The 13,248-nt window shown below is 40.6% G+C and overlaps 1 protein-coding gene across 3 annotated transcripts in view; it reads left to right on the top strand.

Moving 5' to 3' along the window:
* Positions 1-13,248, top strand: part of LOC140205086 (potassium voltage-gated channel subfamily KQT member 1) — an 851,833-nt gene that overhangs the window by 666,871 nt on the left and 171,714 nt on the right. The gene's annotated exons all lie outside the window — the stretch shown is intronic.

The following is a 13,248-nucleotide window of genomic DNA, read 5'->3' as shown; positions in this document are numbered from 1 at the left end:
GTTTGTAAATAAATTATTAATATACCTATTCAAAGTCAGTGCATTTCCCATCTCACTTACCAGACCCATGAACCTGATTTAAAATTACACAGGCTCAATGTCTATCCCCTGCATCAGAAGTGTACAATATATTATTCTTTATAAGTAGACCCATAAGGATGATTTGGCTCAGTTCTTTGGATACTATGGAGCCAAAAAATGGGACAGCTGGTGCTTAATGGGGGAGGAGAGTCGATTGTTCGGGATGATCTTTGCTGCTTCCAATGTCTGCACACAACCTTCATGTTCTCCTGTCACCCATTATCTCTCAGAGTCTTCATGGATGCTTCTCCTCATCTGCAAGCTATCAGGAGCCCCATGACTCAATAAGGATGTTACAGTCCTTCTAGGGGATGTGGAGTTAATCCTTGAAGTGTTTTCTCTGTCCTCTTGCAGCTCTCCTCCTATGACAGTGCTGAGTGCTTGCTATGGGATTCTGATGTCAGCAAGCATACGATCAGCCCATTTCCTGGGTGGGCATCATCACAGCCTGGCGATATTGCTTTGGCAGAGGAAACTTCCATTTATTCACCTATCCTGTCAAGTGATGAACAGGGTTTTGCAGAGACAGTGTTGATAGTATAGGATGTCTTCTATTTATGAAAAGAATAGTGGAAACCTTTGCTTCTTCATAGAACGTGAGCTTAGTACCGGATTTAAGGCCATGTTCTTCAATACAATTTACCTCTCCAGTTTCCAAGGACTATGCAGGAGTACTGGAATCAGTACTGAACTTTCTCAACAATGCCTTCTTTTGCTCCTTAAGTATGACAAGGGTTTCATGCTTTCCAGTTGTTCACTGTGGATTCAGGTAGTGGGAAGAAGGGAGGGCTGTGTTGTGTGCAAGGTCATTTTGGCTGAGGAACCTTGTCCTCCTGGTCTTGTCAGGCCTTTTCTTTTGTATAGTTCGGTAAAGGTGTCAATTTGGAGTTGTCTCTGAAAGTGCACGTACACAGTATTAGCTCTATGTTGTGTATTTCAGCAGCTTAGTTTGGATTCACCCTGGTTCTGCAGTGGAAGTGACAAAGCTTGAACAGATTTTCTACATATCCTGTAGATTAGCCCCATTCCACAAAAAAGCTAGTTGGAAGTGAAGTACAGAATATGTCGTGAAATTTATTGTTTTGTGGTTGCAGTACAGTGCAAGACATAAAAACAATTACTGCCAGTTACAATTTAAAGTAAAATAATTAAGTAGTACAAATGAGGAATAGTGAGGTAGTGATCATGCTTTCATGGACCAAAATCTGATGCTGGAGGAGAACCTAAAACATTAACTGTGTATCTTCAGTCTCTTGTACTTCCTCCCTGATGGTGGTAATGAGGAAAGGGTATGTCTTGGATGGTGAGGGCCTTTATTGATGGATGCCACCTTCCTGAGCATTCACCTTTTGAAGGTGGTGAGGAGACTTATGCCCATACTCAAGTTAGCTGAGTCTGCAAACCTTTGTAGCCTATGCATTAGAGCTGCCATAGCAGGTGGTAATGCAACCAGTCAGAATGCTCTCCGCAGAACATCTATAGAGATTTGCCAGAATACCAATTTTAATCCAACTCCTAATGAAGTACGACGCTGGCATGGCTTCTTCCTGATTGTATCAATATGTTAGGCCACGATAGATTTAGCAACCCAGGAACTTGAAGGTGCTATTGTGTGTTCTCCCAACTTCCCCATGCTGGAGTCCATATCAATTCCTTGAACTTGCTGATGTTGAGTGCATGGCTCATTATAAGGTGGACAGCAATAAGATTACTTAAGAGGCACTGCTTCCCTTTGCAGTCTCTTTCAGCAATGGAGGCAATGTTGGGGAAAAGTCATCACTGTGACATTGATGTTTGCTTCCCAGGTGGACATTTATCACTGTTCCCTCACAGGTATTGGATCATTCCTCCAAAAACCTAATTCCAGAAACAACAACGAATGTAGATATTCCAGACAAAATCTTCATTTATCTTCCTCAGGTGGAAATGTTGGACACTAAATAGCAAAAAATAACTCCTCAGACTGGATGGAGAACTTCTCACAGGTCTGAAAAAGTTTATTACATGAGCATGAGGAAGTTTCTTCATGGTTACACTAATATCAGAGCCAGCAATTATAGCGTAACCCTTGAAGAAGTGGTGGTGAGCTTCCTTCCTGATCACTGCAGTCCATATGGTGCAGATAGTCTCAGCGTCCATTAGGGAAGGCTTTGTAGAGTAGGGGCCAATGATGTTCAAGGAACGGTGACATCAGTACGTACTGGTGCACCGCAGGGCACCTCCCATTTGGAATCTTCTTGTTTCTCTTCATCCAATGGATTCTTAACACTTGGGAAAAATGTACGTAGGAATGATTAAGGTAGAATCCCTGGAATCCTTTGAAAAACTAATGATTTAATGAAAGGATTCATCGTTCTGTTTTTTTTTCAGAATAGGCAGGCTGGAAGTGGCTTTTATTATTTGTACATCCATCATTTAGGAATTCCATGATTTGCGAAGTCATTGCTATTGAATCCAATCTTGAACCCATTTCTACTGGGCATCAGTGACACTTCCGGAGATAACTTCTTTCCCAATCTTCACCTTTTCGTTTGCTCTGATTAGTTCTATCTTTTAATTTAGTAATCATTCTTTTTAGGCTAATATCTATGAACTCATCTCTACACCAAAGTTGGCCACCAAAAAGTAGGCTTAGTAGGTTTTTTTTATTATCACCAAAAATTTTTCAATCCTTTTTTTTTCCTTGAGATATTGTAAGTGTTGTTTACTGCGATGTACTCGTATTATTTTTGAATAATATAATAATAATAAAAAGATTTGAAAAGAAAGAACAAAAAGACGATATGTCCAACAACTTCAGGAACACCTCCACCTGTAGGTTCCCCTCCATATCACGCTGTCTTGGAAATGTATCACTATTCCTTCATTGCTGCTTGCCCTAATACTTGGAATTCCCGACACAAAAGCAGTTCAACAAGGCAGTTCATTGTCACTACCCCAAGCACGATGATAGTAGGCAAGAAATGCCAGAGATAGCAGTGATGTTTCCATCCCAAAGCTGAACCATAACATAAATAAGAGCAGGTGTAAGCCATCCAGCCTCTCAAATCTGTACTGCCATTCAATTCGCTCATGGGTAACCGAGACCTCAAATCTGTGTGCCTGCATTTGATCCAAATCTCTTGAAATAATTCATGAATAAAAATCTGTCAACCCAGCCTTGAAATTTTCAGTTGACCCACATCCACAGGCTTTTCTCACCTGGGCTTTTTATCAATATGTTTATAATTCCACAGCACATAACCCACAGGGAAATGTTTCCAGCTACAATCATCTTCATTCCTTGCCTCTGGATCTTTTGAAGAGGAATATTAATTATCCTTCTTATGACTAAGCAGTCAGAACTGCACATGATATTCCAGACAATGCTTTGACCAGTGCCAGTAGCAACAATATAAGCTCCTTTGATCTGCACTTTTTTGCTCCTACATGTTATGATGGGTCCTGGGACCTGTCCAGTTTCAATTCATAGGAAATTCTATATTTTATCTTTTTATTTGAATTTATAGCTTGGCCAGGAGACTGGAATGCTTAAAAGAGAAGCCATGGTTTCTGTAGTTGCTAAGGTTTTCTTAGCTCTGGATCCATTTGGTAAATCAAAGTGCAAGTCTCAATCTGCAAACAATTCTTATTAATGAAATCTAAATGGATGGCATTTTTAAGTAACAATAAATGGATTTTGAGTCATAAAGCTGCCTATGAATCCAATCCTTGTTTTCAGTAGAAATAAAACTCATATGAGCTGTAAAATGAGAAGATAATTTACTATCATTCATTTTTGCATTGTGGCATTGGGAAAAATCCACAGTGTTCAAAGTTCAAAGTAAATTTTATTACCAAAGTGTGTGTGCGTTTCACCATATACAACCCTGAATTTCATTTTCCTGTGGGCATACTCAGCAAATCTATAGAATAGTAACCATAACAGGATTAATGAAATATCAGCTGGAGTGCAGAAGACAACAAGTTGTGCAAAGGGAAATGTAAATAAATAGCAATAAATAATGAGAACATGAGATAATGAGATAAAGAGTCCTTGAAAGTGAGGTAATTGGTTGTGGGAACATCCCAATGGATGGGAAAGTAAGTGTAGTTATCCCCTTTTGTTGAAGAGCCTGATGGTTGAGAGGTGGAAACTATTCTTGAACCTGATGGTGTGAGTCCTGAGGCTCTTGTAGCTTCTATCTGATGGCAGCAATGACAAAAGGGCATGGCCTAGGTGGTGGTGATCTCTGTTGATAGATACTGCTTTCCTTTGATAGCATTTCATGTAGATGTGCTCAATGGTTGAGAGAGCCTCACCCGTGATGTACTGGAGCAATTCCAGTACCTTTTGTAAGATTTTCTGTTGGCGTTTCCATACCAGGCCATGATGCAACCAGTCAATACATTCTCCACAACAAATCTATGGAAGTTTGTCAAAGTAGCCCAGTTTCAGTTTTGATCATACCATCAAAGGCTGGAGTATGAACCACAGCCTGAACCATTCTGCAGATACCTGTTTTCTCTCCAAGTGGAGCTGCTGGCTGAAAATTTAAGTAAATTTGTGCAGAAAGCCAGATAAAAGTAGTTCAGAATATGTTTGCAAACAGCTGAGGAAGAAGATTTTCATTTTATGGATAAACCCTCATATAACCCAACATCTTCAAGCCATTGCTCTTCAGGAATCTCGGTTAAGACAATCACAACTGTTTTGGCATTCTGGAACAGCTTTAGGGATGCTTGCCATAATCTGAAGTTTGTACATGATGGCAGAAGGCTCTCACTCTGTGATTTTTACAAATTCCTTGCTCATTAGACGTAACAAAAATAAACCTGTAATAAACTGTTCTCTGACAAGAGATAGTAGCATGTGGGGAGTGATTGTTTTCATTAGAAGCAGTTACAGCCATTAGTTGAACTCTGCCACATAAAGCGACAGAGAATATTTTGAGTGCTGAATAAACAGTGGTAAGAGAGTAGCCAGAGGGACATAGCAAAAAAAGAAAACATCAACAGGAATGGTTGCTCCCTGTAGAGAATAAAATTGTAGTGAAGCTGGAGTCACCATCTCACCATTTCTCTGAGTCTGTTCCCTGCCGCTCCAGAGATTGTCTATTTAAAAAGACAACTGAATCCAATGGGTAATTATGCTGCTTGGATTAATACTATGGTGAACAATCAAGACAAAATTTATTTGATTCCCAGTATTTATTTAGTTATCTATCTCAGCCACGAAGACAATTGAGTTATTTGACTAACCACATTCCTCTGATGGGAGATGTGAAAATTAAGCCTGGTCCTTATTCCAGCCCAGTCACCTGTGCTATAAAATACTCTTGCATGTACATGTACGCGTGCAAGTGCATTGGCTGCGAATTGAATTGGTCACAGATGTAATGCCCTACACAATGAAAATCCTGGCTTGGGGCAATATCGATAATTACTTACAGAATCATATAACACGGAAAATATGTAGCTGCTGTTTCCACAGATCTTTGCAACCCTTTACTGGAAAAGTATAACTCCAATTTCATTTTAAAGTTACCATTGCATCTTCTTCCACCAACCTTTCAAGAGGTATGTATTATTAAAAGGGTAGAACATATCTAGCAATAATTGGAGGCTTTGAGCAAGACTGGTGAGATTTTTTAAACAAGCTGACTGTTTGAGTTTTGTGAAAAATGTAGTGTACACTAGACATGACAAAAGCAAAAAGCATTTTTCTTCTTTCTTATCCTCCTCTCCTAACCCACCACTGATGAGTAGGTCCACACATTGTGTTTTCCTATGTTCCGTCCACCATATTCTTGTCTTATGGAATTCTTTTGTCAAATATTTCCACCTTGCTCTTTCCCTTTCTGCTTTCATAAGCTTCCTCCAAAAAATGTTCAATATCTTTGTTTGGGCCTTTGTTTTCTCCTCATTTTACCCTTGCTTATTATCACGCCTGTCTTCACATCCACAATTAATTTTGCTTGGAAAGCACCAAGTAATTGTAAACTGTTTTTGCTGCTTAACATTTGGCCAGCCAAGCCAAAATATATTGGTCAGATTAAGGCCAAGGGATGTTGCGTGGCTGCCAAATATTTTAATGAAATGAACAGCTTGATAAATGCTCTGCTCTTTTGCTACATCAGTAGTCACGGCTTGAAAAATGTGGTATGATCTTCTGTCTAATGTTTGCAAAAGTCTGCTCAGGTCAATTAGACTTGCTTGGAGATCTGGTTTACTTTGACTGCTGAGCATGCTCACAATAGCGGGACTAGTGGAAGTTCACTTCTGGTAGTGCCCTACACCCACACTGTGTTTGCAGGACAGCGTTCTTGGTACAGAGATATAAATCACTGAAGTGAAGCACAGATTCCAGTTTTAATGCTAGGACTCCCTTCCCCCTTCACCTTTCCCTCAGAACATCTGGAGTTTGTTTCACTGACTAGTTCAAAAAAAGGTACTGAAAAATGTTTGTTTTTTTTTAACCACAGAATCGCTTAGAAATTAGATCACGTAGCGCTGTTTTTTCAGCACTACACAGTCCAAAATCGATCTGCAAACGATGTAATTTTCTCTGGGTGAAATCACCCCATTTGCAAAATTGAATCAAGCACTTCTATTCATGATCAATGTTACCATACCTGATGTTTTCCTGGCATCTTGTGCCTACCTAATAACGCTACCTGTTCTGCACAATGCCTGCTTCAGCCCCCAATATAAATTGCAGCCCACAGCTGCAGGGATTGGCTCTCATGAGGCAGCCTCTGGAGGACTTAGAGCACACCAGGCTATCCCGTTCCTGTACTAGAGATTTAAGGGGGTGCACTACCGACATCAGAACATCTCTTAAAGCAGCTTCAGAAGTGACCTGACAGAAGACTGCTCAAGTTTTCAGGGAAGGCTTGTGCAGCTTTAGCTTGCTCTTATTCATAGCATAGTCGAAACAGAAGAGAACTGAATCAATAAGCTGCACCCAGAACAATATTATGGTAACGTAGCGCCATGGATAGCAATAATGGTGATGGAAATGAAATATTTGCTAAGAATGCCTGGAAAATTTCATAATGTCTCAGTAGGAAAGGCTGTTCATACCCCCTGAGCCCCCTCCCCCAAAAGAGAATCAGGATATCCAGACAGGTGAACCACTGAACTCCAGTGGACCCTGTTTTCATCTGTATGGTCATCTCATATTCCTTGCAGTTTTAGCCTAAATTGAGGAGATGAATGGCATCAGGTGACCATACACTTGGGGTCTTAAATTCAGTGCTTCAGCCTAAGGGGATTAGAAGGTCAATAGCAGGGAGAAGATTGGAACTGGTGTTAGGAAAAGGTGAGGTGTGCGAGGGAATGGATTAAGTAAAAGAATGGAAATCTCCCTGTAGTACAGAGCAGGGGGAATCTAATGGGAGAGGATAAAAGGCCATGGGAGAAAGAAAGGTGGGGAGGAGCACCAGAGAGAGGCGATAGAGAGATAAGGAGATAAGGTGAAAGAGGGAAAAGGGGTTCAGAATGGCGAAGGGGGAGTTGGGTTGGCCATTACCAGAAGTTTGAGAAATCAAAGTTCATGTTATCAGGTTGTAGACTACCCAACAGAGCAGTGTTTTCAATCGTTGTTAGCATGTGAGGTCATACTATTTCTTGTGGCTATCCACCACTTCTTCACATGTAAAGGAGACAGCTAGTCACATGTGTGATGGTGTGCATATCATTCACTCACATCTCACTGGCCCTTTCATCACTCTTCCTCTCTCCTGCGGCCTGTCACTACTCAAACTCAGTCAGGTTGCAGGCTGCTGCTCTCAGGCTATGGTGGGCCGTGTGCCTTTAAGAGCTGATACCGTTCTCTGATTACTGTGCAGAAAGTTTCAACAGCTGTGCTGAATTTCAGCAATTCCCGTTGGGAATCATGAAGGTCACATTTTAATATTGTTCATTTGCTTTTGACCAATTCCATAACCTTTTTCTTGAGAAAAGAGCCTGATTTGGTGCTGTACTAAATGCAACAATATTTTATTCACCAGTAATGAACCAACTCAACTTCTGGAAAAATGTATCTTGTTTTTTTTAGCCCTGAATACACCAAGAACAAACCGTTTTCCAGATGGTGATTGGACTATGAGTTGGACCAAGATAATATAGCCTGGTTATGGCATCAACAGAATCAGTTTTCAGCCAATCAGAGATAAGATTCTCAAATGTCAGAACCAATCACAAAACTGTAAATGGTCATCATATACATAAAATGGGAAAGAGATTATATATTTCCATTTATAATGTAAATTTTCTGAGCAAATTTTCAGGCTATAGTTACTTGCCTCTGCCTTTGTTTTTACTCCCTGCTCTTCAAGTTGTATCGAATATAAGTTGCTGAGCTCTGACCAACTTTAAGTAGTGAACTTTCATGGCAATATTCCCACCCAATCATGATTCAAACCCCACACTGGCTATAGGTTGTATGAATTCTGGGTGAGCAGCCAAATGGCCAAATCGAATGCGAGAAATCATAACATCACTAGCGTAAAGTACGAATCACTATTGGTTCCAATCATGGAAAAAGAATTCTTACCACATTCTGTCATACAGGTTCATGAACCTATTGATCCTTCTACTGCTTCCCGTTAACTTCTAAAGACATACAAATCAACTCTACTTTTTAATTCTCAAGCTGTTCTTGTTATGGTATATAATTCTAAAGAACAAGAAAGTTAACATAGTTTCTAAAATAAGAACTGAATATATAATTTTAAATTGGAAAATGAATATTGTTGCAAGCTCTGTCCAATTATCCCCTGCCCTGTAATCCTGTTCACCTGAACTCTACATTTAGTTTAAACATCTAGCATTAAATGACAGAATCTCAGTGTTGACATATTCAAGAATGTCACATAGATAGTCTTGCTTCTCGCTTTACACAAATGAAAGAATTAAAGTCTTAATTGTGGTGTGTGCTTCTTGCCCTTAAAAACTGCAGATTTAAGAGATTTCTAACTCAGCGCCAATCATAAGATCAGGACTATATTTTCAATAATATAACTTTATAGAGCTATTTGCAAGGATTTCCCCAGACTCAATTATTCCAATTCTCCTATGATTTCCCTTCATTCATAGTACTCAATAAACTAATATAGGCAAATTCACTGGTGCCTACTTTATCCCACGTTAATGAGCTCGAACACTGCATCCGCATTCTGGCCTTTTGTGTACTTACCTCTCTGTGACCCAGCTGAGGTCATTGAAATAAATTCTCTGGGCTCTATTCTTTGGAATTTTCTCCATAAACCTTTCCATCTCTTCTTTAATACTATCTAACATTCAACCACACCGCTCCCCCCTTCTCTACCCCCATTCTCCCTCCCCCCAGCACCCTTCGCACTGACTGAATTCTGAGAAATGCCACTTTTCTTTATTAAAATCACTTTCTTCAAATGTGATTGGCATACTAATTCACCCTCATATCACCATGGATAACTCTTTATGGCAAATACAATTGGCATATCAGTTTGCAAATCTATTTGCCTTGTGATAATTGCTGTGTTAATTTGTGTGATCACAAACAATTTCACAAGGATAATGTGAATAAACAGCAAACAGAAGCCACATACTTCAGTTAGTTAAAGGGATTCTTCAATAGGGAGGTATGTTGGGGATTGACTTAAAGGAAAGCCCATTATTCTCTATAGGGTTGCACAAGACATTTTGCATTTGGTTTGCCCTATTCTTGTTAAAATGCAGGAATCAAATCATATGCAGATATGAGTTCATATAAACTGTAGGAGATCCATCATGGTACAGAACTCCTGAAGTAGGAGGAAAAGGGCCATGGATAAACAACCCTTATCAATGGAGATGAAAAGGATCTGCCCATGATGATCCACCCTGAGACTCTTTATACACAAGGCTTCTACACTAGGCTTTGAATGAAAGGTTACAATTAATCTGCAAATGTAAGAATTTTGAAGTTCCAGCTATGGCTGACCCAACTCTCCTTGAAGAGTGGAAAGTCCCTCTTGCTTGGCCTTTCTCTCTTTGGATCATTTCATGTAGAAGTACCATCTTTTTGAAACCTGTAAACTTTTGCTACAGAGCAGGCATGTGGATCGGCCTAAGTCACAAGCATAATGTTCACATCCATGTGAAGTTCTTGTAGATACCAACGGAACATACATTATCACTCTTTAATTGAGCAGATGTTCGCTCAATTTCCAGAGAACTTGCTATTCAGTGCCTTCCACCCAGAAAGCCTGCATGATTCATTCATTTTGAGGCTGTCAGCTATGTTTCAACTGCTGAGCAAGAGGGTGTGACTGGGAATTTACTTGAAATGATGTGCCTTTACTCCAGTCAAAGATCCTGGAGATGCTGGCAAGCCTATTAACTACCAGAACCATTGGGAAAACCTTGCGCACCATCACAATGGTCAAATAAAGATTTTGATGTCTACACCAGTCAGATAATCCCATCCAGTCCATAGCAGAATGGACCACCCACTTGTTGCTTGGTACTGCTGCAGAGAAGCAGTTAATTTCAATGAGGGTATCTCAAATGCCTGCTGGAGAATGAAGAGGAAGATCATGGTAGACCATCCATTTCTATACACATTTCCAAATACCTTGTGGTTCAAATAATAATGCCACTTGCTGATAAGGGAGTGGAGAAGCGGCTCAGGCAAGACCTTGGTAACAATCAGTTTTGCAGTGATAAGTGGCAAATTGCCATCAAGCTGTGCACGTGCCTCACAATGATCCTCTATGAAGGATCAACCCGGCTTCCTGCACTTGTCATTTAATGGCTTTATTCTACCACCAGCACCCTCAGGTTCACCACTAACCAGGAAATGACTCACGCTAGCCATTTGGGTAGTGAGAGCACAACAGAGGGTGAAAGTTATACATTGTGGGATTCATCTCCAGACTTTGCAAAGGCATTGTAAGAACATGTCAGGGGGTGAGTGGGCTGAAGTTCTCTATTTGTCCATAGGTATGGCTTCAAAGACGTAAGAATTCCTCCACTTGTGGGCAAGATTACTGTTCATTCTGTCTATGGCTGCAGCTCCAGAGGTGTGGAAGTAACTTGGATTTATTCAGAACATTTACCAACTGTTATTTTCATCTCCATCTGTCACCAGCATCATTCTCAGGTGCAGGAGCAATGCCTTTAATGTACGCCATCTGTAAAATGGACGCCAGCTAGTCACCAACACATGTGAAGCCTCACTATTTAGCACCTAAAGGACATCTGCTGCTTGGTTATTCTAAAATCAGTGAGGTAAATTCCAATTTATATATCCCGATACACGTGATTCTCCATGGGCCCCAGTTTCCAAACAAGACCACGTGTATAGTTGGAACTAAGCTTGCTTATTTTCTCTGGCATCTCATATAAGTTTTAAGGTAGGCTGGTAGTCTCCTGCTCATCGTGCTTCATTCAATCTTCAGTTTATACTTCCTGTTCCTACTGGTGTGTGAGCATCTTGCTCCTCTCACTCCAGCAGTGACCAGTGACTTCTCTACTGAATTGGAAAGACTGTACTGTGAGCAGCAGATGGTGACAAGGTTTCTACATTTTCTTGGCCTATGTCACCTTTTACCCACGGCCTGGTCATAAGTCTACTCAGCCCTGGTGGCTTATGGTACACATGGTACACACATTTTGCTGCTGTCTTAATCTCCTTAAGCCACGTGTTGGTGGCTGTGGGTCTTGGAATGATGGAATGACTTCTTCATTTTCTCACAGCTTATCCAGTGGAGCCTGCCAAGAGGGATTCTTTCATTGAAGTAAGAAAAGAACATGGCTATAGTCATAAACAACAGGAATTCTGCAGATGCTGGAAATTCAAGCAACACATATCAAAGTTGCTGGTGAACGCAGCAGGCCAAGCAGCATTTGTAGGAAGAGGTATAGTCAACGTTTCAGGCCGAGACCCTTCGTCAAGACTAACTGAAGGAAGAGTGAGTAAGGGATTTGAAAGTTGGGGGGTAAGGGGGAGATCCAAAATGATAGGAGAAGACAGGAGGGGGAGGGATAGAGCCAAGAGCTGGACAGGTGATTGGCAAAAGGGGATACGAGAGGATCATGGGACAGGAGGTCCGGAAAGAAAGACGGGGGGGGGGGACCCAGAGGATGGGCAAGAGGTATATTCAGAGGGACAGAGGGAGAAAAAGGAGAGTGAGAGAAAGAATGTGTGCATAAAAATAAGTAACAGATGGGGTACGAGGGGGAGGTCCTGACGAAGGGTCTCGGCTTGAAACGTCGACTGCACCTCTTCCTACAGATGCTGCTTGGCCTGCTGCGTTCACCAGCAACTTTGATGTGTGTTGCTTGAATTTCCAGCATCTGCAGAATTCCTGTTGTTTGGGGGGATGTTCAAGTTCAACAGTGCGTGACATGGAACGAGGAAAGGTGCAGCTGACTCATATCATTCCATATCGCCAAATCATATCGTTCCATATCGCCAAATCGTATCATTTCATATCGCCAAATCATATCGTTTCCGTGCGGCCCGGTGGTTAGGGACCACTGTTCTAAGTCACTGAGTGTGGAAGATCTTTTTCCTGCTCTGCATCCTTTTCAACCTGCAGCTCATGAAAGACAGCCAGGAAATTTTATTCATATTTTGTTGAACTTCATCTCTGTATGAATCTCCACTTCACAACCAATACCCTTCTGAAGTGTGCCACAAATAGGTTCCCTCTATTTGCACATTGACAAATTTTAGATTATCCATAATCTTTGACATGTTTTCTCTATATTCAAATATTGTTCAATTATATTTTACAAACAACTGTTGTAATTGTAACATTGAATAACCCATCCTATTCCTCTCTCCAGTTGGAATACTTGTTTGTGCCATCATCCTTCTCTACTTTCTACTGCCCCACTAATACAATGGGCTACCGAACAACTCTGTTATGGAATGCAATCATGATTTTTATGCAGAATAGTTGTTTTTCTTGTAGATTGATTTTCAAAAGATGTAAGTACATCTTTTAGGAATATTGCACTAAGCCTAACAGTTCATAAATTAGAATAATCTGAAGTGATTTAAGTGACAGTGTAGTTTGGTTGAGTATTAAAAGCCTAATATTTACAAACCAATTTGTTGTTTTAAAGTGCTTTGAAGGCGCAGTTTCCCCACTGCAGGATCTTTGTAGTGGAGCCAAGTCTAGTTAAAGATTGCACTAATCAAATTAATCA

The sequence above is a fragment of the Mobula birostris genome, chromosome 11 (assembly GCF_030028105.1).
Source record: "Mobula birostris isolate sMobBir1 chromosome 11, sMobBir1.hap1, whole genome shotgun sequence".
Taxonomy (NCBI): domain Eukaryota; kingdom Metazoa; phylum Chordata; class Chondrichthyes; order Myliobatiformes; family Myliobatidae; genus Mobula; species Mobula birostris.
The sequence above is the reverse complement of the archived record's forward strand: the minus strand, read 5'-3'. Positions and strand labels throughout refer to the sequence as shown.